General features: G+C 42.0%; 1 protein-coding gene and 1 long non-coding RNA gene across 4 annotated transcripts in view; one reads left to right on the top strand and one right to left on the bottom strand.

Annotated features, from left to right (window-relative positions):
• ripor1 (RHO family interacting cell polarization regulator 1) overlaps nucleotides 1-26,636 on the top strand; it is a 133,539-nt gene that overhangs the window by 41,120 nt on the left and 65,783 nt on the right. The window contains exon 1 of one of the 3 annotated variants that reach the window (XM_029634204.2): nucleotides 5,399-5,893. The exons of the other annotated variants lie outside the window; for them this stretch is intronic. The gene's annotated coding sequence lies outside the window, so the exon portion shown is untranslated. Of the gene's footprint in view, nucleotides 1-5,398; nucleotides 5,894-26,636 lie in introns of those variants that run through there. 3 annotated transcript variants of the gene reach the window in all.
• On the bottom strand, nucleotides 1,402-24,371 carry LOC115109381 (uncharacterized). The gene is made up of 3 exons (XR_003860512.2): nucleotides 24,243-24,371; nucleotides 24,089-24,154; nucleotides 1,402-1,580 (listed from the first exon to the last, which is right to left on the bottom strand). It is a non-coding gene; the product is annotated as an uncharacterized LOC115109381 (long non-coding RNA).

The following is a 26,636-nucleotide window of genomic DNA, read 5'->3' as shown; positions in this document are numbered from 1 at the left end:
AAATAAAAAGGCAGTAAACCCAAAATGGCTTTGTAAATAAAGTATTCCAGTGACTGAGCCTACGAGTGACTAGAGAAGGCCAGCCAACCCTGGTATACAAAGTGCAGTGGTGCGTAAGGGTTTTGCAGTTTAAAATAAATCTCAAAGTGCTATGGTAAAGAGTGTCAATTGATCTCAAACACTGAGTGGAAGCATTGATATATAAAATATCCCCATAGTCTAGTAAAGGCATAAATATAGCTGATACTAGCCTCCTTCAGGCTTCAAAAGAAAAATAGGCCTTATTCCTAAAATACATTTTTTTTGTAAGTTGTTGAATATGCAATTTAAAAGAGAGGCCGTCATCAATTAAAATTCCAAGATATTTATATGAGGTTACAACCTCAATCTCCTTGCCCTGACAGGTAGGTGAAAGGTTCAGAGCTCTATTTATTGCATTAGAAAACACCATTACTTTAGTTTTGTGAGTATTGAGGATAAACTAGGATAAACTAAAACATACCAAAGCATACGTCAAATTCACAAATACTTATATTAAATTAATCTTCATATTAAGACTGAACATACTTTCCTTGGCTTGGACTCAAAAAACGTCATATCATACTATATCTAACTTGAAATCATTTGTAACATTTTAACCCAAAATAAACCACACATGGGGTTGGCTATTAAAACCAGATTAGCTCAGGCAGCAGAATACTCCATGATCTCATTACATTGCCTGAATAATTGTCAGCACAGCACTGCATTGTGTCCTGCTGTCCAATCCCTTGGACATAAAATAGGTTTGCTGGGATTGCACTGAGGTGGATTAAATGGGGGGTGATGTGGGTTGGAAGGGTCGTGGTGGTGATTGAAGGCGACAGAAGAATTCAGATAACTATAAATGGGCTGGTGGGTTTCAATAGAGGGTGCAGGGAGTGTGGAGGGGTGGCAGGGCATTGTGGTGAATGGCAGACCTCTATTGATCTCTCTTTCCAGTCTTGGCCTATATCACACACGGAGAGGGCCATGCAGACTCACTTTCCAAATGCATGACATCACCCAGGGTTGCCAGGTTAACAACTGCCCAGGGCCTGTGAGAGGAGTCATTCATCTCTTCTGGGAGAGCGCAGTCTTTGAGGGGTCGGGCGCTTTTGTCACTGTCATATACACTTACTCTGACAACTGTGTGTGTGTGTGTGTGTGTGTGTGTGTGTGTGTGTGTGTGTGTGTGTGTGTGTGAGAGAGAGAGAAGAGTAGGAGGAGATGCCGGCTCTGAGAAATCTCTTCCCTGGACGGAATTATTTCACACTCAAACTTTTCCTATGCTTTCACTGAGTGTGCTGTTAGCATCTTGGTTCAACTAGTGTTCTGCAATCAGTTTAATAAACTGCAGGCTAAACTGAATGACAACAAAGATAGAATACAATATGTAATTTTATTGAATAGTTTGGGGTAGGCGTAGGCCTCGTCTCAGAGGAATGCTCCTCAGATGCTGGGCAGCTGGCATCGAACCCCCTCACTGGGAGAATGGAGATCCGATGACGGGCCTTCAGTTGGTGGTGGTGGGGAGGTGGAAGGTCGTTGGAAGACTGTTGCTGCAAAACAGAAAGTGGGAGACACAAGGTTTGAGTTGACATACAGTTTCAGTCAAAGGTTTGGACACACCTACTCATTCAAGGATTTTTCTTTATTTTGACTATTTTCTACATTGTAGAATAATACTGAAGACATCAAACCTATGAAATAACATATATGGAATCATGTAGTAACAAAAAAAGTGTTAAACAAATATATTTTATACTTGAGATTCTTTAAAGTAGCCACCCTTTGCCTTGATGACAGCTTTGCACACTCAACCAGCTTCACTTGGAATGCTTTTCCAACAGTCTTGAAGGAGTTCTCACATATGCTGAGCACTTGTTGGCTACTTTCCCTTCACTCTACGGTCCAAATCATCCCAAACCATCTCAAATGGGTTGAGGTCGGGTGATTGTGGAGGCCAGGTCATCTGATGCAGCACTCCATCACTCTCCTTGGCCAAATAACCTTTACACAGACTGGAGGCGTGTTGGGTCATTTTCCTTTTGAGAAACAATTGATAGTCCCACTTGGCGCAAACCAGATGGGATGGAGTATCGCTGAAAAAATGCTGTGGTAGCCATGCTGGTTAATTAAATGTGCCTTGAATTCTAAATAAATCACTGACAGTGTCAACAACAAAGCACCCCCACACCATCACACCTCCCCTTCATGCTTCATTGTGGGAAGCACACATGCGAAGATCATCCGTTCACCTACTCTGTGTCTTACAAAGACATGGCGGTTGGAGCCAAAAATCTCACATTTGGACTCATCAGACCAAAGGACAGACATGTTTCTTGGCCCGAGCAAATCACTTCTTCTTATTGGTGTCCTTTAGTAGTGGTTTCTTTGCAGCAATTTGACAATGAAGGCCTGATTCACACAGTGTCCTCTGAACAGTTGATGTTGGGATGTGTCTGTTACTTGAACTCTGAGAAGCATTTATTTGGGCTGCAATTTCTGAGGCTGGTAACTCTAATGAACTTATCCTCTGCAGCAGAGGTAACTCTGGGTCTTCCTTTCCTGTGGCGGTCTTCATGAGTGCCAGTGTCATCATAGCGCTTGATGATTTTAGCGACTGCACTTGAAGAAACTTTCAAAATTCTTGAAATGTTCAATATTGACTGACCATGTCTTAAAGTCATGATGGACTGTCATTTCTCTTTGCTTATTTGAGTTGTCATAATATTGAGTTGCCATAATATGGACTTGGTCTTTTACCAAATAGGGCTATCTTCTGTATACTACTCCTACCTTGTCACAACACAACTGATTGGCTCAAACACATTAAGAAGGAAAGAAATTCCACAAATGAACTTTTAACAAGGCACACCTGCTAATTGAAATGCATTCAAGGTGACTACCTCATGAAGCTGGTTGAGAGAATGCCAAGTTTGTGCAAAGCTGTCATCAAGGCAAAGGTTGGCTACTTTGAAGAATCTCAAATATATTTAGATTTTTTAAAACACTTTTTTAGTTACTACATGATTCCATATGTGTTATTCCATAGTTTTGATGTCTTCACTATTATTCTTCAATGTAGAAAATAGTAAAAATAAAGAAAAACCTAGGAATGAGTAGGTGTGTCCAAACTTTGGACTGGTACTGTATTAATACTCCCATAGATGCATGGCCAAGGAAAGCACGAGTGAGCCCATAGGTTAATCAGCAATTGTGGTGGAATTGCCTTAGTTTGTCATACTAATATCCTGAAGTTAATAGGTGAATGACATTTTTCACGCTTGCTAATAGTAAAAGAGGAGGAGAGATGTGACGCTATACTGATGAGTTAACATTACAACACTACTCTATAAATAACTGCTATTCTGACGAGGTAACATTGTAGACACTACCATAGAATCATGCTATGCTTATGAGGTAACATTGTAACTGCTACCATATCAATACCTGCTACAGTATGCTGTTAAGTGAGATAGGAAGTAATGTGAATTATATTAGTTTACTAGATGAATGAAAAGTGACGATTCGTTCAGACCGGCCTGACTGAACTACATATCTATCTGATGTGCACACGGCTGTACTGGAAACCAGGCTGTTTGGTGTACAGTGCAGTATATCAAAAGGTACATGGAGCTAGTTTTCTTTGAAGTCTATATTTGATTTGAAAATAAGTGCAAGCATCAAGGAAAAGAGAAGATAGGAAAAGCAGGCTGCTGTCGTGCAAATTCTGCACAGGGACACTCAATGTCAATCTTAAATGAATCATTCTTTACTATCAGCATGCTGGAGAGGCTCCAACCAACTCAATGCACCAAGTACACATGTCGATCAGGAGCTCCAATGGGGCAGTCCCGTTAGATCTCTTAAAATGACGACAATTTATATTTGCCTGATTTAGGTCATTCATCATGCAAAATTAATTAATCATTAAGGTTTGTTTCATTCATTTGACCGACCAATACTGGGTCATGCATGTGACAGACCAATACCTCACGAGGCTTCTTCTCTACGCTGAGACCTTGAAACTGATATGTTTTAAGTTCTCAAAACAAGGGTCTGGGTGTATTGCCAAATTGCAGATACTGATAGTGAGGATTCATTCAGTCAGTCACTTACATGAACACATAAATTGGTTATTAGAAAAGCACAAAAATAAAATGTTCCATCACACAGCCTTCACAACACTTTTCATTTTCAGAGGACGTAGTGTTTGAAGAGAAGTACTGTCAGCATCAGAGTAACATGATGTTCTCTTCACTGAAGCATCTGACTCTTGGGGCAATATCATCCTCAGATTGATAGAGATCTTTGTACAAAATAAGAATGTGGAATGTATGTACAAAGTGTATGCACTCACTACTGTAATTCGCTCTGGATAAGAGTGTCTGCTAAATGACTAAAATGAAAATGTCATCATGGTAGCTGTTAGCAACTGCTTTTGGTGGAGATTAAAGTTATCATATGCCCTGGTCCATGGGAAGGATCACCCTAGTGGAGTTCTCCTCCAGATATCACAAAGGCTTAGTCTCTCTCCCTAGTAACATCAACTCGGAGGACTGTGCAGCTTCATCAGTCTATAATTATTCATGCATATGAGCAAATTATGGTGAGAAATAAACTGTCAAGAAAATGTGGGCAAAAAAATACATCTACCGACCTTACCTTGTGGGTCCTGTTGTGGAGATGTGACCAGTTTAGGATATGGCATCAGTTTCTGGGTCCTTAGTTTGAGCAAAGACTACACATTCCCTGTCAACAACTTTATATACTGTGTGTATTTCCAAGTAGAGGTCTTGGGTCCCGGACCCGAGGCCAATCAGACCCAAACCCAAATGGACCCGATGACCACCATACCTTGAACCGACTCGTACCTTAAAGTCTAGACCAGACCTGATTGGACCCGAGTGACAAAAAATTTTATCAGTCAAGTTATGCTTCTGGTTAACGAATAAGTCTTTATATGTTGGCTAAGTGAATACATTCAGCTTATTAGCATAAAATAAATATGCTATAGGCTATTCAGAGCCGCGGTCGGGTCCATTCGGGTCTATCAGCTGTGGTTACATTGACCCAAGACCAGATAACAATCAAATAACAACAAACAGGACCAGACCTGGACCTGAGGGGAAATTGAATTTTGGACCTGTCCTGGACCAGCTGAAGTCTCGGGTCGGTTCTCGGGTATTGGGTGGACCCATGAAGACCTCTACTTCCAAGTGCAGTTTGCATGCCAAAGCCCATTTGGGTAAGCGCAGGGGGTAAATGGGAGACGTTTATTTTCCAGCTCACAAGACACAAGAGGCGCACACTGCTGAAAATCCCACGTGTCCTTCCCTCCTTTCTTTCACCAGCACATTGCTGCCATACCCAGAACCTCTTAGTTGAGTGAGTGTATCGGTCTGTGTTTGTAGTTACACCCACGGATAAACTCTCGAGCACTTAACAGGAGTTGGTAGGCTACAAGGCGCAAAACTGTGGCGCCTTGTATGATATTGTTGCCTGTTTTCGCCATTTTTCCAAAAAAGCCCCTGAGAAGTCACGGACCCAGGTCTGCTTATGTATGGACTACTTTTTCATCCTCATTGGTTTGTCCACACCCCTTCGGAGATAAGGACAAGAGCAAGCCTTCAGCTTTGCTTGCAGGAGAGCGAGAAAGTGACAATCGAGAAATTGGAGGGCAAATGACAAGGGAGCGTCACAGCATCGCGTGAAGAAGTCTATTTTAATTTATTTATATAATTTGCCTATTTCTGATGAAGGAACTCGCGGAATTAGTTTCCTTTTTATTGATTTGACATTTTCATTTGAAATTCGGATTCCACGATTTGGAGTGACTGACAAGGCTACCTACCCTGGCGGCAGACATGTATGTTGACTTTGTGTTTATCTTTTAGTTCAATCCTGTGTCCCAAGTATGGCATTTCGGTGTGCATTTAAGAAGTGTGTATCTTTAATTCTATTTTCACACGATTTTTTTGCATAGCCTTCTACATAGCCTGGCTACAAGAAGTCATGTGAAGCACCATTTTGAGACCATTTAAGCACACAGCGGTCTGTAGTATATAAACTAGAGGCCAGGCTATTTACAGTCAGATGTTATTTTATAGGAAATTGTCTATTTTGTGTTGGTGGAATCTTCCAGCAGATTGTCATGGGTGACGCAGCTGTGATAGACCCATGATGCGTTAAGGGTATACGGAGAGTGTTTATAGTTGCTCAGCGTTATGATGACAAAGAGAGCCTTGTCTGTTAACTGGGCTTTGTTTGATATTTGAAATGAATGCGAGATAAATGCCTGGTAAACACGGGTATTAATTACTCAATCCGCGGGAAAGGCTTTTTTTATGAAACATGTTGACATACACATGTCAGTGCACAATTATGTGTTTAATATGTTTATGGATACACCAATACGCTAAAATTTCAAATGTATCCGCTGTCAGTCTACAAGTGCATCGCTTCTTACGCTACAGTGTAACATTTTGTTTCGCGAATTTTCTCTTTGCCTTTAATTCGTTGCTGCTGCTTGCTGATAGCCCCCTTATATAGTTAATCTCCTACAATCGAATCCTTCTGACTTGTTTTAACATCCATGCAAGGGAATGTAACCTGTCTCTGTCAACGATGAAACCGCCTTACACTGGCCGCAAATTTCGACATTTTCAATAGCTAGAAAAAGCATCTGGATAAAATGGGCAACCACATCCCAAGTTTGGAGTGAAGCCGTGTTATAGTAAAGGTTCTGCTTGTAAATATAGAAGTTTCCAGAACTAATATTCACTTGATAAATGGTCTCCTTCAATTTATTGTTCTCTGCAAACTGTCTTGTGGGAAGTACCCAGCCAGGGCCACACAATCTGCCCTTTGTGCAAGGGCTCGACCACCATCAGGGGGCCTAATTTAGGTGATGATTCGATCAACAAAAACAATTATGATGAAAAGGATACGCAGAAGGAAGTAGAGGAGGAGTATTTTTCTCTCAGTGGTCTGTACACTCACACACAAGAGTCTGACCAGGCTGGTAGGGCAGTAAAAAAACGCCCTGAGTGTTTTTTCTGTGTGTGAACATGATAGCATGTAGTGGTTTTGCAGCGACAGGGGTCCGGGGAGGAATGTGAGTGGTGTTATGTAGGGATATGAGGAATGTTTCTATCTTGTCTGGCTACACCATGTGCATGTGCTCGTCAGTGTTGGTCTTGCACAGATATTGAAATGCACATAACATATATCTCTATGGCCTGTTGTAATTCACCCTGGTCATACATGTGCTTGTTGTGGTAGTCTCACACCCATTGCCCTGTCCAGAGATCTCAGGATCCCTTCCCTGTCTGACCCTGCTTCCCTCTAAAGGTGTCTGCATGCTTCCCAAACAAGAGTTTGTGCATATGTTATGACATTTTGTGACGTTTTGTTTTGCAAACACTACTATTGCCACTTTTTTTCTTGTTTTCTGGAGTAGGTCTTTTAAGGGAGTATGTGAGCACACTCGGAAATATTGTTTGTCTTGTACATCTATCGGGAAAATAGCTATGCTTGTGCCCGGGATAGAATAAAGACCAGTTATGCTGCTTCCCTTCAATCTGCGATGCCAACTAGGAACAGAGAACTGTTGATCATGCAACAAAACATTGCATGATCGTGTATATAGACTTCCTGTTTTGTTGGAGATTTGTATGTGGACAAATCAATCCAACTACGTCTTCAGCAATACTCCTATTATGGTATAGTATACATGTACCGTGTTTAATAGGGTCAAGTGGAGACCGTCTAACAGAGCTTAGATGAATCTGAGGTTGTGTAGGAGGAAGAATGATGTTCCAATGTCATGCACCTGGTTTCTGTTTGCAGTGTGAGTCGGTAATGAGGAACCAGACAGACCACTTTAGGGTCCCTCAAATGACCATCCGCATACATAAAATACACAGCCCATCTGTCAACCTTAGTAGGGTCCATTTGGCCTAACATTCTTCCCCTCGCCACCAGGACCTCTGCAGTTAATGACTTCCTGTGGGTGACTGTCAGGGCTCTACAGTGTGACAATTCTAATCATATGCGCCTAAATATGAAGGATTCTAGCTTTATTATCTCAAATATTTGTTATTGTGCTCCTAAATTTCTTTGTGTGTGCCAACATTTTTCAATTTAGGTGCTATGACCTTGTAAAAAAAAAAGGTCAGCGTATAGCCCTGGCTGTGTTCCTGAAGTCGGACATGCAGCCAATTAAATGTCATCGCTCTCTCTTGGTCATACACATACACACTTTTGTTTTACTATCCTTGTGGAGAGCAAACAATTGATTCCTATTCAACATCCTATTTTCCCTAATTCAAACCCGTACGCTAACCCATCAGCCTAAAATAGCCTTTTTCCTTGTGGGGACCAGCAAAATATCTCTAATTGTCAGAATTGACCGTCTTTTACTATCCTTGTGAGGACTTCTGGTCCCCACAAGTATAGTAAAAAAACACACACACACACAAACGCACTCAAGCTTGCCCACAGGATAATTGCTTGTGTGCACACAGTCATATCAACCACTTTAATTAAGGACACAATTAGTGTTTGTTGATGTGTTTGGCTCTTGTTGAGTGTTATGAGTTTGGGGGGGGTGTTGGTTCACTGTCATTCATTACTTCAACACTAATCTCTTTATTATTATTTCATTGGCACAAACCCTTTAGTTCTGAGACATTGGGGGGAACATTGACTACTCTGCTCAGAATGTCATGGAACCCACAGAATCGACAGAGTGCAGGGTAGCCCAGCCCAGTCTATTTCAGAACACTGTGCGACAAAAAGGCAGCCAGTAGTATTATTCAGAACTCACAGAAAAAAGAAGAGACCACAGTGTAGCTGTCAAGCTCCCTGAGCTTGTACAAACAAGAAGCTGCAGGAATTATAGTTATGTGGTGGCGATGCGGTGATGTCTATGCCTGTGCAGCTAACCTGCACTCAGATACCCTAATTACTGTTCTGTGTGTAGGTGTAGTTGTTTACAGTGTTTCTCTTACTGGGCTTAATTGTTTAAATAATGCAGTATGTTATATGATCAATATCTAATTGTGGGGAGTAAAGAAATTAATGATCAATAATGAATTTACATGATCTATGCTGTGAGTGTAGTTCGAAATACTGTCTTCATTCCGGTAGTAAAACACAGTAAAAAAAAAAATAGGAGTCAGAAATCAACAATGTAATCCAAATGTTATTTTGAGAAGTTTGAACAGTATGATAATGACATGATCGTGCAGAGAGGTTCAATGACAGGCTATGTCATATGGCTTAACTGCAAGGCATCTACTGGATGAGTACCATTAGGTGTGTAGAGATGTTTTCTGTTTCTCTACAGTGTATATTTTCTGTGTGATTCAGCAGTCTGTTCCATCTGTGTATTTCTCCAGTGTATCATTACTCTGTGTGGCAAGAGCATGCTATTATAGAGCAACTGCACTAGCTGACTCACTCTATCCGGGCACAGTTATGATTGCAGGCACAAACCACAAGCAAATATACACTGAACAAAAATATAAACACAACATGTAAAGTGCTGGTCCCATGTTTAATGAGCTGAAATAAAGATCCAAGAAATGTTCCATATGCACAAAGTGGTTATTTTTCTCAAATTTTGTGCACACATTTGTTTACATCCTTGTTAGTGAGCATTCTATCTTTTGCCAAGGTAATACATCCACCTGACAGGTGTGGCATATCAAGAAGCTGATTAAACGGTATGATCATTACATAGGTGGACCTTGTGCTGAGGACAATAAAAGGTTACTCTAAAATGTGCTGTTGTCAAACAACACAATGCCACAGATGTTTCAAGTTTTGAGGGAGCGTGAGGAATGTCCACCAGAGCTGTTGCTGAAGAATTTATGTGTAATCAAGCCCTTAAAGCTCATTCTGATTGGCTGGGCCTGGCTGCCAAGTGGGTAGGCCTATGTATGCCCTCCCAGGCCCACCCACGGCTGTGCCCCTGCCCAGTCATGTGAAATTCATTAGATTAGGGCCTAATTGATTTCTTTACATGAACTGTAACTCAGCAAAGTCTTTTGAATTGTTGCATGTATATTTCTGTTCTGTATATAAAAAAACAGATATACAAATACAGACCTTCACATTCAATGCTTTGTCCACCCATGGTTATGCTGCACATACGAAGGCTAGATGTGTTCATGAAGTACAACAGAACAAGTGTAAGTTTAAACACAGATTAACTAGGTATTGACATCCAGAGTCCAGACAGCTTTAAGTGTGCCATGTTCTCTGATCCCAATGGACAATTCCACAGTAACAGAATGATACTGAGACTGATTTTTCACTTTAAAACGTATGTTAAACAAACCATACAACACTATGTACAAGGACTACTTTTATCAATTCCCCAATATTTTTTGTTATGAAAACACATTTACTTGAAGAACAGTGCAGATGCAAAGTTTGGTAACAAAATGGTTTTAGTGGAAAATGTTAACAGTAGTCCTTGGGAGTTGTATAGTTTGTTTAACTTTGCAAACATTTTTGATTTTTTTGCATACATTTTAATGTGAAAAAAATCTGAGTCTCAGCATCATTCTGTTAGCTTAAAATTGCCACTATGTAGGGCGGCAGGTAACCTAGTTGTTAGACCGTTTGGCCAGTAACCGAAAGGTCGCCAGTTCAAATCCCCAAGCCGACACGGTGAAAAATCCACTCTGAGGGTATCTCGGGGGGAGTTGGGATATGCAAAGAACACATTTCCAATTCACACGTGTAAAATAAACACGTCTTGACATCATGGGAAAATCAAAAGAAATCAGCCAAGACCTCAGAAAAAATATATAGACCTCCACAAGTATGGAAATTGCTCCCAAGGATGAATCAAACGCCTGAAGGTACAACTTTCATCTGTACAAACAATAGTACGCAAGTATAAACACCATGGGACCACGCAGCCGCCATAACGCTCAGGAAGGAGACGCTTTCTGTCTCCTTGAGATGAACGTACTTTGATAAGAAAAGTGCAAATCCATTGCAGAACAGCAGCAAAGGACCTTGTGAAGATGCTGGAGGAAACGGGTACAAAAGTATCTATATCCACATAACCTGAAAGGCTGCTCAGCAAGGAAGAAGCCACTGCTCCAAAACCGCCATATAAAATCCAGACTACGTTTTTTCCAAAAATCATACTTTTTGGAGAAATGTCCTCTGGTCTGATGAAACAAAAAAATAACTGTTTGGCCATAATGACCATAGTTACGTTTGGAGGAAAAAGGGGGAGGCTTGCAAGCCGAGAACGCCATCCCAACCGTGAAGCACGGGGATGGCAGCATCATGTTGTGGGGGTGTTTTGCTGCAGGAGGGACTGGTGCACTTCACAAAATAGATGGCATCATGAGGATAGAAAATGTTGTGGATATATTGAAGCCACATCTCAAGACATCAATCAGGAGATTAAAGCTTGGTTGCAAATGGGTTAAGGACAACAAAGTTAAGGTATTGGAGTGGCCATCACAAAGCCCTGACCTTAATCCTATAGAAAATGTGTGGGCAGAACTGAAAAAGCTTGTGTGAGCAAGGATGCCTACAAACCTGACTCAGTTACACCAGCTCTGTTAGGAGGAATGGGCCAAAATTCACCCAACTTATTGTGGGAAGCTTGTGGAAGGCTACCTGAAACGTTTAACCCAAGTTAAACAATTTAAAGGCAATGCTACCAAATACTAAGTGAGTGTATGTCACCTTCTGACTCACTGGGAATGCGATGAAAGAAATAAAAGATGAAATAAATCACTCTCTCTACTATTATTCTGACATTTCACATTCTTAAAATAAAGTGGTGATCCTAACTGACTTAAGACAGAGAATTGTTACTCTGATTAAATGTCAGGAATTGTGAAAAACTGAGTTTAAATATGTTTGGCTCTGGTGTATGTTAACTTCTGAATTTAACTGTAGATACAAATCGAGCTCCGTACTGCATCGCCATGCACCTCCCTTATTTTGTAACTATGTGGAGGGCTGCGTGGGGGTGTTACATCCTGTAGAAAACAAACTCACTTCCTTGACTACCGCTCTGCACTGCTCCGCGAAGCGCAAGAAGTATGAATGCCCTGACTTCTGTTGAGTCCATATCACCATAAATGCTGCATGGTCAATGCAGAAGTCAGATTGACCATGTGCCCAGATGCACAATGCACTTCACTCTCCAGAATGCGCTCTCTCCCTTCCAATTTGCACATTCATTGATTCATAACTTCATTGTGTGAATTGTTTACGTTTTGATTGTTAGTGTATATCAATTCCTCCTTAAATATATCACCAGTAGTACATTTACTGTTAATTACTATAATTTCTAATCTACAGTGTTTGTTACTTTGGTTATGGTAATTTCAGTTTATTCATTCAGTATTATTATTCCACTTTTCCAGTTATCATTGTCGGAGTGGACACAGGTTGTGCACTTTGCAAACAATGCTATACTTGTGAGAATCAAGTTTTGGTTTATTTCATTACTTGAGTTTTGTTAATTTAGTCAAATCAAATCAAATCAAATTTTATTTGTCACATACACATGGTTAGCAGATGTTAATGCGAGTGTAGCGAAATGCTTGTGCTTCTAGTTCCGACAATGCAGTGATAACCAACAAGTAATCTAACTAACAATTCTAAAACTACTGTCTTATACACAGTGTTAGGGGATAAAGAATATGTACATAAGGATATATGAGTGAGTGATGGTACAGAGCAGCATACAGTAGATGGTATCGAGTACAGTATATACATATGAGATGAGTATGTAGACAAAGTAAACAAAGTGGCATAGTTAAAGTGGCTAGTGATACATGTATTACATAGGGATGCAGTCGATGATGTAGAGTACAGTATATACGTATGCATATGAGATGAATAATGTAGGGTAAGTAACATTATATAAGGTAGCATTGTTTAAAGTGGCTAGTGATATATTTACATCATTTCCCATCAATTCCCATTATTAAAGTGGCTGGAGTTGGGTCAGTGTCAATGACAGTGTGTTGGCAGCAGCCACTCAATGGTGGCTGTTTAACAGTCTGATAGCCTTGAGATAGAAGCTGTTTTTCAGTCTCTCAGTCCCAGCTTTGATGCACCTGTACTGACCTCGCCTTCTGGATGATAGCGGGGTGAACAGGCAGTGGTTCGGGTGGTTGATGTCCTTGATGATCTTTATGGCCTTCCTGTAACATCGGGTGGTGTAGGTGTCCTGGAGGGCAGGTAGTTTGCCCCCGGTGATGTTTTCACTACCCTCTGGAGAGCCTTACGGTTGAGGGCGGAGCAGTTGCCGTACCAGGCGGTGATACAGCCCGCCAGGATGCTCTCGAAGAAGTTCGTGAGTGCTTTTGGTGACAAGCAATTTCTTCAGCCTCCTGAGGTTGAAGAGGCGCTGCTGCGCCTTCTTCACGACGCTGTCAGTGTGAGTGGACCAATTCAGTTTGTCTGTGATGTGTATGCCGAGGAACTTAAAACTTGCTACCCTCTCCACTACTGTTCCATCGATGTGGATAGGGGTGTTCCCTCTGCTGTTTCCTGAAGTCCACAATCATCTCCTTAGTTTTGTTGACGTTGAGTGTGAGGTTATTTTCCTGACACCACACTCCGAGGGCCCTCACCTCCTCCCTGTAGGCCGTCTCGTCGTTGTTGGTAATCAAGCCTACCACTGTTGTGTCGTCCGCAAACTTGATGATTGAGTTGGATGCGTGGCCACGCAGTCGTGGGTGAACAGGGAGTACAGGAGAGGGCTCAGATTGTGGGGCCCCGTGTTGAGGATCAGCGGGGAGAGATTGTTGCCTTCACCACCTGTCCAGTACCCAGTTGCACAGGGCGGGGTCGAGACCCAGGGTCTCGAGCTTGATGACGAGCTTGGAGGGTACTATGGTGTTGAATGCCGAGCTGTAGTCGATGAACAGCATTCTCACATTATTCCTCTTGTCCAGGTGGGTTAGGGCAGTGTGCAGTGTGGTTGAGATTGCATCGTCTGTGGACCTATTTGGGCGGTATTGGAGTGGGTCTAGGGTGTCAGGTAGGGTGGAGGTGATATGGTCCTTGACTAGTCTCTCAAAGCACTTCATGATGACGGAAGTGAGTGCTACGGGCGGTAGTCGTTTAGCTCATTACCTTAGCTTTCTTGGGAACAGGAACAATGGTGGCCCTCTTGAAGCATGTGGGAACAGCAGACTGGTATAGGGATTGATTGAATATGTCCGTAAACACACCGGCCAGCTGGTCTGCGCATGCTCTGAGGGCGCGGCTGGGGATGCCGTCTGGGCCTGCAGCCTTGCGAGGGTTAACACGTTTAAATGTCTTACTCACCTCGGCTGCAGTGAAGGAGAGACCGCATGTTTTCGTTGCAGGCCGTGTCAGTGGCACTGTATTGTCCTCAAAGCGGGCAAAAAAGTTATTTAGTCTGCCTGGGAGCAAGACATCCTGGTCCGTGACTGGGCTGGGTTTCTTCTTGTAGTCCGTGATTGACTGTAGACCCTGCCACATGCCTCTTGTGTCTGAGCCATTGAATTGAGATTCCACTTTGTCCCTGTACTGGGCTTGTTTAATAGCCTTGGGAGGGAATAGCTGCATTGTTTATATTCGGACATGTTACAGACACCTTGCCCTGATTAAAAGCAGTGGTTCGCGCTTTCAGTTTCACGCGAATGCTGCCATCAATCACGGTTTCTGGTTTGGGAATGTTTTATCGTTGCTATGGGAACGACATTTCGACGCACGTTCTAATGAACTCGCACACCGAATCAGCGTATTCGTCAATATTTTCATCTGACGCAATTTGTCCCAGTCCACGTGATGGAAGCAGTCTTGTGTGGAGTCAGCTTTCTGACCAGTTGGACAGACCTCAGCGTGGGAGCCTCTTGTTTAAGTTTCTGCCTGTAGGCAGGGATCAACAAAATGGAGTCGTGGTCAGCTTTTCCGAAGGGGCGGGGCAGGGCCTTATATGCGTCGCGGAAGTTAGAGTAACAATGATCCAAGGTTTTACCACCCCTGGTTGCGCAATCGATATGCTGATAAAATTTAGGAGTCTTGTTTTCAGATTAGCTTTGTTAAAATCCCCAGCTACAATGAATGCAGCCTCCGGATAAATGGTTTCCAGTTTGCAAAGAGTTAAATAAAGTTCGCTCAGAGCCATCGATGTGTCTGCTTGGGGGGGATATATACGGCTGTGATTATAATCGAAGAGAATTCTCTTGGAAGATAATGCGGTCTACATTTGATTGTGAGGAATTCCAGGTGAACAGAAGGATTTGAGTTCCTGTATGTTTCTTCATCACACCATGTCTTGTTAGTCATGAGGCATACGCCCCCGCCGCTCTTCTTACCAGAAAGATGTTTGTTTCTGTCGGCGCGATGCGTGGAGAAACCCGTTGGCTGCACCGCATCGGATAGCGTCTTCCCAGTAAGCCATGTTTCCGTGAAGCAGAGAACATTGCAGTCTCTGATGTCCCTCTGGAATGCTACCCTTGCTCGGTTTCATCAACCTTGTTGTCAAGAGACTGGACATTGGCAAGAAGAATGCTCGGGAGTGGTGCGTGATGTGCCCTTGTCCGGATCTGACCAGAAGACCGCTACGTTTCCCTCTTTTTCGGAGTCGTTTTCTTGGGTCGCTGCATGCGATCCATTCCGTTGTCCTGTTTGTAAGGCAGAACACAGGATCCGCCAAAACATATTCTTGGTCGTACTGATGGTGAGTTGACGCTGATCTTATATTCAGTAGTTCTTCTCGACTGTATGTAATGAAACCTAAGATGACCTGGGGTACTAATGTAAGAAATAACACGTAAAAAAACAAAAAACTGCATAGTTTCCTAGGAACGCGAAGCGAGGCGGCCATCTCTGTCATTGCCTTTTGTTTGGAGCGCTCCTGCCAATGTTGAGTAAGCATGTGCATGCATAGAAGTAGGCCTATAGGCTACCAGGCCTGTGCGCAAATGTAGGCATGTAAATGTGCCCATTTGGGGACCTGATAGTATTTCTGATTGGCTTAACGCACCACAACTAATGACCTGTGGCGTTTTCTTCACCAAGCAAACGGTCTGTTTTTACATCCATTGAGAATTACAACAGTTCCTCAATGTATTTGAGATATCTTTCCAGCTCTCTCCCTTTCGATAACTACTCAGTGTGAAAGGGAAAAATGTCATGCTCTGATCCAGTGGAAGTGTCATTAAAATAGGTCTACCTGATTTACTTCTTATCAGTGCTGGACTTGGACTCATTTTCGGTGCTGCTACTGTTTTTTTTATATTTAGGTGCAGGATCTCCACAATACTTTTGAGTTAATATTCTACAAGAGGAATAGTAGATCAAGCCGTAGAACATTTGAGGTGCTGGTACTCAGCTCCGGTGAGCTCCTGCCCAAATCAAGCACGGCTTCTAATTCCTTGAGCAAAAAACATACAGCAGCGTCTGCCTCGAGCTCACTGGCGCAGGTACTCTGAGGGCCCAGAATATTATATACAATGTTGCAAGTTCGCTAGCTCAATCAAGCTTTGGGCCAGACCCAAGTTAATGGTTTATACAATGTTTAAAGTTCATTGCAGACGATGTGTCGCCAATGTGATTTATCGGATATTTGTTTTTATCATGATATTTTCTACCTGCAGGCTGGAATGTTTTTATTTTTGGGATTTATGTAGCCTATTTTGTACATTGTTGGCAATGGCAATAGAAGTTACTTTTTAGATTTATAATTTTCATTTAGATTTGAATAGAATTTGGATTAACCACATGCCAAGGACTTTGAGATATGAAAATGTGTATATAAAACCTATAACTGGCACACAGCTCGGTAGAAATTGTAAGATAAATTGGCATTCCACATGAGGAAGGTTGCCAACTCCTCGTGTAGCCTATTACCAGCAACTTCAGGAGAGCAATGGCAGAATATGCAAAAGCCAGCAGGAGCGAGATGAGGAGCGAGATGAGAAAAGTTAGGTCCCGTTAAGATTTTTTATTCTTATTTCTCTGGTGCCCTCCTTGAGGCATTTTTCTTATTTCATCAAACCATAAGCTTAAAGCATCAGACAAGCTCAATGCATATATTTGATTTGATTTTAACACATTGGGTGTGTCTATATATGGAAAAATACATGTTTAAAAATTCAGACCGGCCTCCCGAGTGGCACAGCATCGCAGTGCTTGAGGTGTCACTAGAGACCTGGGTTTGATCCCAGGCTGTTTCACAGCAGGCAGTGACTGGGAGACCCATGAGACTGTGCACAATTGGCCCAGCGTTGTCCGGATGCTGGCCTTCTAGGCAGAGTTCCTCTGTCCAGTGTCTGTGTTCTTTTCCCCATCTTAATCTTTTCTTTTTATTGGCCAGTCTGAGATATGGCTTTTTCTTTGCAACTCTGGCTAGAAGGCCAGCATCCTGGAGTCGCCTCTTCACTTTGGACGTTGAGACTGGTCTTTTGCGGGTACTATTTAATGAAGCTGCCTGCGTTCCACAGGGATCCTGGCCCATTTTGACTCCAATGCTTCCCAAAGTTGTCCTTTTGTGGTGGCCAGTGTCTCATGGAAAGAGCAGGTGTTCATAATGTTTTGTACACTCTGTGTATATTTTATTATTCTATAAAACAGAAACCTGCCTGCATGTCTTGGCAGGTTCTCTCTCGCAGGCAGCATCAGGCAAGGTTGGGTAATCAGCTTACAGTCTCTGTGTAGCGAATAGTTTGACTGTTGAGTGAAGAGGAAGGTGTCCAAGTCACCCTCATCCTCACTGACTGAAATCACATTTTATTAGTCACATGCAGATGTAATTGCGGGTGTAGTAAAATGCTTGTGTTCCTAGCTCCAACAGTGCAGTAGTATCTAAAAGTAAAAGAATGGAATTACGAAATATATAAATATTAGGATGAGCAATGTCAGAGTGGCATTAACTAAAATGCAGTAGATTAGAATACAGTATATGCATATGAAATGAGTAGAGCAGTATGTAAATATTATAAAGTGACTACTATTCCATTATTTAAGTGATCAGTCAATGTAGAGCGTGAAGGCACACAGTAGTCTGTAATTTTACCAGCCTAAGTGCAGGCTTCGACCACAATTTTGATTAGTTAATTACTTCGCTAAAAAATGAACAACTAGATGCTTAGTTTTTTTTTTTTTATACAAAAAAGTATTCTGTTTTCCTCAGCCACTAGCTTAATTCTTGCTGTGTACTCTGCACATTCTGTAGTTCATCTTGGGGTGTGGCAGCACTGGACTAGGTCAAAACCCCTTGACCACGCCCATCCTGTAATGTTCTTATAGATTTAAGGTTAGTGTTTCAGGTCACATGTCAGGGTCAACAAAATGAGAGGTTGTTGATTGGAACATGACTATCATAACATAAGTAAAGGCTTAGATTTCTGGATAAACAAATGGAAAAGGGCTCTTTTTTGAAAACATTTACCAGAAAAAGTCTTAAGGTATCAGTCACACAATCATGTTGCCAACTCTTATTTAGGTTTGGGGAAATTGGAGAAATTGTTTACCTTCTGTAAGTTTAAGAAGCATTGCCTTGTACCTTTCCATGATCAAAAACACACATTTTCTAATTTCTCTCACTCATTCGCTGAAGTAACAAGTACTAATTAGTTATAGTGATTTTACTGATCTAGTCACAAACTACTGGCATACTATTAGTATTGTCTTTCTGTTGTCTGGTTGTCAAACAGTCTGAGTCTGGACAAACCCCTCCCTTTCTCTCTACACTTAATGTCACCTCTCCCAGCTCTTACTGACACCTACCTCTCCTTCCATTTACTCTATTTAACTAGGCAAGTCTGTTAAGAACACATCCATATTTACAATGACGATACCGGGGAACAGTGGGATAACTGCTTTGTTCAGGGCAGAACGACAGATTTTTACCCTGTCAGCTCGGGGATTTGATCAACCTTTCGGTTACTGGCCCAACGCTCTAACCACTAGGCTACCTGCTTGTAAAACATGAGGAGAATGACATTCATATCCATAATTATGCATTTCTGTGTAGTACAGATCAGGGACCCATGATGTAATTCTGTTACCGTAATTCTGTTACCAGGTGTAAATCCACTTCACTTACACGAGTTCAAAAACTCAAGGTGTCATGTCATAGCTGACACCACCATTATTTTTGCAGAAATTGTTTAATCTTTATCCATGGGTGGACACAAAAAAACTGAGGGAGATTTTACTGTATTCCTGTCACCAAAGTTTGCATTTGCACAGTTCTTTCACTAAATTTGTTTTTGTAAATGATTCTGTGGAAAAAACTGATTGTTACCATGGAATTTTTGTCAAATTCTGCTGCCATATTTTTTTTTATATTACTTATTCGATTGACACATCAGTTGAATCTAACAATCTAACAATGTGAATTTATTGTTGGAGAAATGCCTTACACCACCAGCAGCCTCCTCCAGATTCTTCTTGTGTAAACCTTTACTGACGTGATGAGCAGTGATGCCCAGGTTTATATGCATAGGTTGAAGCCAGTTAAAGGCATAGCCAAGTAATATTATGGTAAAGAATTACAACCAAAAGGGTTGTATGGGTTAAGTGTCTCTGTCTGGGAATCGTAAATGGGCAGTGTTTTCCATTTGATTCTAATTGACATAGTAAAGAGTTCAAGAAAAGAACATGAACAGGTGTAGAGTTAGAGAATGGTGTGTTGATATACTTAGTAATTGGGAAATTAATCAAATTGCATTGTCACATGCGCTGAATACAACAGGTGTAGGTCTTATAATGAAATGCTTACTTACAAGCCCTAAACAACAATGCAGTCTTAAAAAAAAAAACTAATCAGAAATAAAAGTAACATAATTAAAGGGCAGCAGTAAAATAACAATGGTGAGGCTATATACAGGGGGTACTGGTACAGAGTCAATGTGCAGGGTTTTGTGTGTCCAGGCTGCACATAGGGTAGCAGGACTGTAGTGCTACAGCATGGAGTGACACATAAGCCTCTTAGTGGCCAGCTCGGGATTAAACAGGTCTGGGGTTCAGGGAGGTCCAAGTCTCTCACTGTGCAACGGTCAGCTGCGCTGCTCTACCACGGTCACTGGACGATGGAAATTGTCACTTGACATTCTACAGTCTCACTGCTCCCATACAGTCCCACCCCCCTTTCATGAGCATGTATATAGCTCTGTTAAGGTGTCCTCATGCATCCCAGCCTAAAACAGTTCGGAAGAGTTTGTGCATATATTATGATATTTTTTAACATTTTGGACTTTGAGGGTTTTTTCAGCGGTTCGGGCACATTTTTTCTGGAGGCAAGCTGAAATTCAGAGCCGAAGTCTACGCCCCTTCGTCAGTGATTGGCCAACAGTAGGGGTTCATCAATAAAGTCTTCAACAAGAGACGACTCGTTATCATGCAAAAAAAATGTATTAAGAAATACTGCACCAAACATCTTAGTTAGATGTCAAATTCTGCGACTAAGATCTCCTTGGCAAAATCATCAAAACGAATGACAAATTTCTAAATTATCTTTAGATTAATTATGACTATTTTGAGGAAGTGTATACTGGCTACGGCGTCTCAAAATGGACAAACAGTACTATTGCCTCTTCTCGGCTAGACACCAGCCGAACAGAAGTATGCTGACGTCTTAAGGCCAGCCATTTCAGGTATCAGCCCAATTATCACATTTTTATTTGTCACATGCTGATTACAGCAGGTGTAGACCTTATTGTGAAATGCTTACTTAGGAGCCCTTAACCAACAATGCAGAGTTTTTTTTGGATTTTTTAAGAATGAAAAATGTGCTAAATAAACTAAAGGGAAAATAGTAACACAGTTAAAATAAAAAACAATAACGAGGCTATATGCAAAAGGTACTGGTACTGAGTCAATTAGAAGAGGGGAAGACCAGTGGCTAGTTCTGTCAGTTGGTCTGCGCCAGATTTATTTTGCTAAAGTAACTAACAGTACCTGGAGTTGAGTGAGCTAATACAAATAAGACACTGTTATGTCATTGGATTTGAGTGGATTTTGTTGTCAACTATGAAATGCTTTTGAAGTAGTTGATCCCAACTTAGCTCAGCAGTAACAAGGGGGAAAAGACCTTGGCACATGAAATGAATACAATTGCAAAGCACAGTAAGCTTTTGCCACTCAACACATTTTTAAAGGGTCAGTAAATTAGAGCAGTATTGATGTGTTGGCCCCACTTTCCTACTCCCTCTCGCCCTTATCAGTCTGGGAGCAGGCTTGGGGAAAAGTATGTTCTGTTGGCAGATCGTTTATTCAGGGACTTTAATGGCCTCGTTAAGAGGGATCAGTCGAATGGCTGGATCCTAAATCTCAAAGTGAGAGACCCTATTGTATCTTCAACGTAATATTAAATATATTTGTATTTAGATACATACCGTAAATGCATTGGATTATACTTTTCAAGCCAGGTTGGAGAAATGGAATTTACAACTCTTCGGCTAGCAGCCCTACCTATCTGCATCCTGCTAGTTTATAGCTGAAGATAAGCTGGGTTGGGCTTGGATGACCAAGGTCGTAATGATGTAGTCATTGCACTTTTTGTCAGGAGTTGACCTCAGTGTCCTGACTAAATTCTAATCCTGGCCCTTCACACTATAATGGCTAGTGAATCATCCCCAAGGTAAATTTAGCCCAGTCACTCCCAACCTCTCCACCATGATAGCTGTGTGACGTTGAGCTCTCAGGGCCAAATTGGCTCCTATTCCTCAATGCCGCCTACACACATTTCTGCTGGATAGGGAGAGTAACATATACTATATTAATTATGCATTGTCCATTCACATCATATCAGCATAATGTCTGGGCAAAACAAATGAACTGAAACAGCGTTCTCTAGCCTCGTTCACCAGACAATTCCTGCCGAAATAGCCTGGAGACAGGGTTAGCCACACTCTCTCTAGGTGTGTGTGTGTGTGTGCAGGTTCAGGTCTACTACACGCATGAAGTGATACGGCCCAGCTACACCACGCATGTGAGATCCATGTCCGTGAGACTTGAGTGAGATGGAGTTGATAGAGTCCTACTGTAGGAAATGTCACCTGCTACATAGTCACGTGTGTAAAGCAGAGATCGTGCCCCGGCTGCTGTAGCAGCAACGTAAAACTAGGTTTGGAGTCTATTTTTCTCAGATCCACTCATTCATTCAAAATGCCTGAAATAACTGGTATAAACCCTTTTTTGACACTTAATCAATAAAATAGCAGTAGGCCTACCTGTATGAAACAAATATATAAACGGAACTGTAGTCTACCTGGTTCATAATTCAAGGTAGGTTATTATATCTATAGTATCAATGCTTGTTAGATACTTCTTAGCTGATGAAAGGACGGGCAGTTGCAGATGATAGTTTAGCTTGTATTAATGTTTTTGAGGATTCTATAGAGTCGACCCCTTACCCTCCTTGGAAGATATTCAGATTTGACAGGACAAAGTTGGCAAAATGGATGACACCCGTTTGATCTTTGAACTAAAAAGCTCACTATGCTGTATGACCTTAGCAACCTCCAATACAAGTACGGTTTGACCAAAGAAAAAGCATGGAATGCTGTATCATCCGTCCTCAGAGATGGCTCTGTGAATGGCACCGGTGGAGATCGCTGCCGTTTTACGGGCTCCTAACCAATTGTGCTATTGTGTGGGGGTTTTTCACGTTGATTAACTTTTTTGTAAATAATGTTTCTGCCATGGGCACAACTTTGGTTTTAGAAGTGGGGGGGTTACTTGTATATATTTTCCTTTATTATGCCTACAGCCATCAAGCTAGGTAAGAGTATTGAATTGGTTTGTGATTGATAAGACTGAACAAGATCCATGATAATACAATAATCAATATTGCGTTACACCTTAAGCTATTTGTTAAACAAATGAACAACTTAGAGAAAATGTACAGACTTAACCTTTTGTCTTTAAGACATTCTCTATATCAAATTTCAGCCAGACTGCCCAGCTAACCCGAGCCACCTACACCCCCGACCCATCCAACTTAACTTTCTTCCCAACACAACTTCCTTCCCATCTTTTTTTTGTCTCAAAGGAAAGGTTTGGAACAAGTTGAATGTTGAATGGAAACAAAAGTTGAATGTACACCCTCTATATAATTCATATCATAGGCCTAATAGTACTGTAGAGCTCTTGTTACTAGGACACTTTTTACTTGCACACATGGCCGTGCCACTAGGGGTCCACGGCTCTGTGGCACCCCAACCCAACACACCCCACTCAGATTTAGGATCTTAGTGAAACATTCATTATTGGTTTCAGGTGTGTTAGGCTAAGGCCAGAATGACAACAGTACAGCAGACCCCCAGAGCCAGGACTCAGCTGTCCAGCAACTAGGGATTGCCTAAAAAGGTATCTCCCCTGACGTGGACATGTCATGCAGTATTCCATACAAGGCATCCAGACCTTATAAAGTTGCACTGTATACCCTTAATCTTAAAACAAATCTAGTGATACTGTATATAACTTGACATTTCTTCCATACATTGTTGGAGGATAATCATCCTTCCAATTAATGACAATGCATTTATTATCCACTATAAATGCTAGGTTACACAGTTTCTTCTGATAATAATCTCCAGTGTCAACATTTCCAAGCAAACAAAAACAGGGAGAAGGTAGAATCTGTAGACATACTGAGATAAAATAACATACTCTTTGCCAGAATTCAGCCAGCCTTCACAAGACCATAACATATGCAAATATGTCCCCTTTTGTGTTTTACACCTGCAGCAGAGGAATTACATTTCTGAGTGCATGATATTCAGTTTCACTGGCATATAGTACTTTCTATGGATGGTCTTACACTGCAGTAATTTGTGTCTGAGATTATATGAACATGACTGGGTATTCTAACATATCTTTATCCTTTCATTATTAATAGCATCTCGCAGGACTTCCTCATATGTTTGTTATACATGTTTCTGGAAAAGCCTCTATCAACCCTTGATACAGTTTGGAAATCAACTTTAGAGGTTTGTCAGACTGCCTTAAAATAGCATCTGGCTTCTCCAGTGTTTGCTGGACAGAGAGAATAAAATGTTGTATCTGAAAAGATTCACCTCACCTCTGTCAGACTGGTCTTCCCTGGCCTGCCGGACCCTGCTGAGACCCTTGTCACCATCTGATCCTCCTAAAATGAGGCATGGCAAAGAATTTACTTTTGTGAGCATTTATACATTGTATTATCAAAGAATAGATGTTTCAATAATTGAAATAACCATTATTCCCAGGTCTCAGACTGTAGCTTGAAGCTTAGGCTGCTGTCATGTCGGTCTACCCATCAATTCAAGATGGAACTTTGTACTTCCCACCCCTAAAAGGTAGGCTATAAAAATAGCTCAAGAGAAAGTGCAGGTCTCTCCAACTATGCTCTCTTCAATCTAGCATATTGGCTCATATAGCCCAGTAATACAATGTAAGGGCCATGTGAGAATCTCTGGTAATTTAACCTATTTAAGTGTTTTTGCGCATTTTATATTGCCTATAGGGTGCAAAATTGCTGAGACCATGACTGGCAAGCGAGCTGCGTCACATACGCCTAAAATAACATTGCGGGACCGCGGTTGGGTTTGGGACCAGTTCTTGTGGTAACGGGTGGGAGTAGGACAAAAAGCGGGAGCGCAAACCTCTACTGTGCACCATGACAGTGAAGCCTTTAACGTTAAAGCTGTTTATTATTGACTGTGTCACTGTAAAAATGAGGGAATTATCTAGGGAAACTGACAGATCAATACAGATCAATACAGTTACAGTGACAGACTGACTAATACAACTCGCATTGCACTGACAAAAACGTCAGAATATCAATCATCAATCGTTTGGCCGATCGTTTGATTCAGGTCTAGTTTGAGGAAAAATAATAGCTAATATAAGCCAATTTTGTCTCTCTCTCTCTAATGGTATATTCACCGGTGAAAGCTTGCCACGGTCATTTACTTCTGAAATGGGACAAAACAAAGGCCACAAAACATTTCCATACAAAAAACTGCTGTCAGTTGAGGTGGCTATTATTACTATCTGACAGATAACTAGAGGCAAGAGCTGACCTGGCTGTGGTAGCTACTCACTAGCGTAGCTTATTCATTCACCTCAGTTGGGAGGGGATGAAACATTAGCTAATGTTACATGTCAGTAACAATACTAGTTCAGCCCTGTGAATAAACACCTTGTTAAGTTAAACAGCAGTTACCTTGTCTGCCACAACAGTCAACTACAGAGGAGCCAGTTTATGTTCTGCTACCTTTTGCAACTCGGTGAAAGAGCCCAACACGTACACACTGTACCATGCTCAACTCTCCCGTGCTGGTCCAGCCAGCCTCCCAGAAGCTTTGCTTTCACACAGCCTGTCAGCCTGCTCTGTGGTGTCCACGCGGTCCTAAATCCAGTCAAATAAACACTCCAAACAGCCTACCCGACCACTCTGAGGCATCCGTATGGTCCTAAAGCACACAGTTTCCGCATTTTGTATTCCAATGCTAAAATATGGGTGGGGACAAATGGGGGTGGGGACAAAAAAAATGCAATTTCAGAATGTGGGGGAACATGACCCCCCGTCCCCAGTGAAAGTTGCGCTCCTGGTTTCTGCCACCAAGTCTTATGACCGAAAACAGCCCCTGGACTTCAGAACGACTCCTCCCGGACCTGGCCCAAATCCCCATCATTCACATGAAGAGGAGCTGCATATACAAGGGCCACTTCTCTCAGAATCCGTCGACGAATGGACAATCCGCCTTTAGCATCCGTCCTGGCGAACATGCATGGATAATATACAGTTGGCTGGGTTTTACGTGCATCGGCAAGACGGAACAGCAACCTCCGGTAAGACGAGGGGTGGTGGTTTGTGTTTGTTTGTCAACAACAGCTGGTGCACGATCTCTGATATGAAGGACGTTTGAAGGTTTTGCTCGCTTGGTCAAATCAAAATGATTTATATAGCCCTTCGTACATCAGCTGATGTCTCAAAGTGCTGTACAGAAACCCAGCCTAAAACCCCAAACAGCAAGCAATGCAGGTGTTGAAGCACGTTGGCTAGGAAAAACTCCCTGGAACCAGGCTGAGGGGTGGCCAGTCCTCTTCTGGCTGTGCCGGGTGGAGATTATAACAGAACATTGCCAAGATGTTCAAATGTTCATAAATGACCAGCATGGTCAAATAATAGGTCTGGGACAGGTAGCACGTCCGGTGAACAGGTTAGGATTCCATAGCCGCAGGCAGAACAGTTGAAACTGGAGCAGCAGCACGGCCAGGCGGACTGGGGACAGCAAGTACTCATCATGCCAGGTAGTCCTGAGGCATGGTCCTACGGCTCAGGTCCTCCGAGAGAGAAAGAAAGAGAATTAGAGCGAGCATACTTAAATTCACACAGGGCACTGGATAAGACAGGAGAAGTACTCCAGATATAACAAACTGATCCTAGCCCACCTAGACACAAACTACTGCAGCATAAATACTGGAGGCTGAGACAGGAGGGGTCAGGAGACACTGTGGCCCCATCCGATGATACCCCCGGACAGGGCCAAACAGGAAGGATATAACCCCACCCACTTTGCCAAAGCACAGCCCCCACACCACTAGAGGGATATCTTCAACCACCAACTTACCATCCTGAGACA

This window comes from Oncorhynchus nerka, linkage group LG25 (genome assembly GCF_034236695.1).
Source record: "Oncorhynchus nerka isolate Pitt River linkage group LG25, Oner_Uvic_2.0, whole genome shotgun sequence".
NCBI classification, from domain to species: Eukaryota; Metazoa; Chordata; class Actinopteri; order Salmoniformes; family Salmonidae; genus Oncorhynchus; species Oncorhynchus nerka.
Note: the sequence above shows the minus strand (reverse complement) of the source record. Positions and strands in the feature narration are given on the sequence as shown.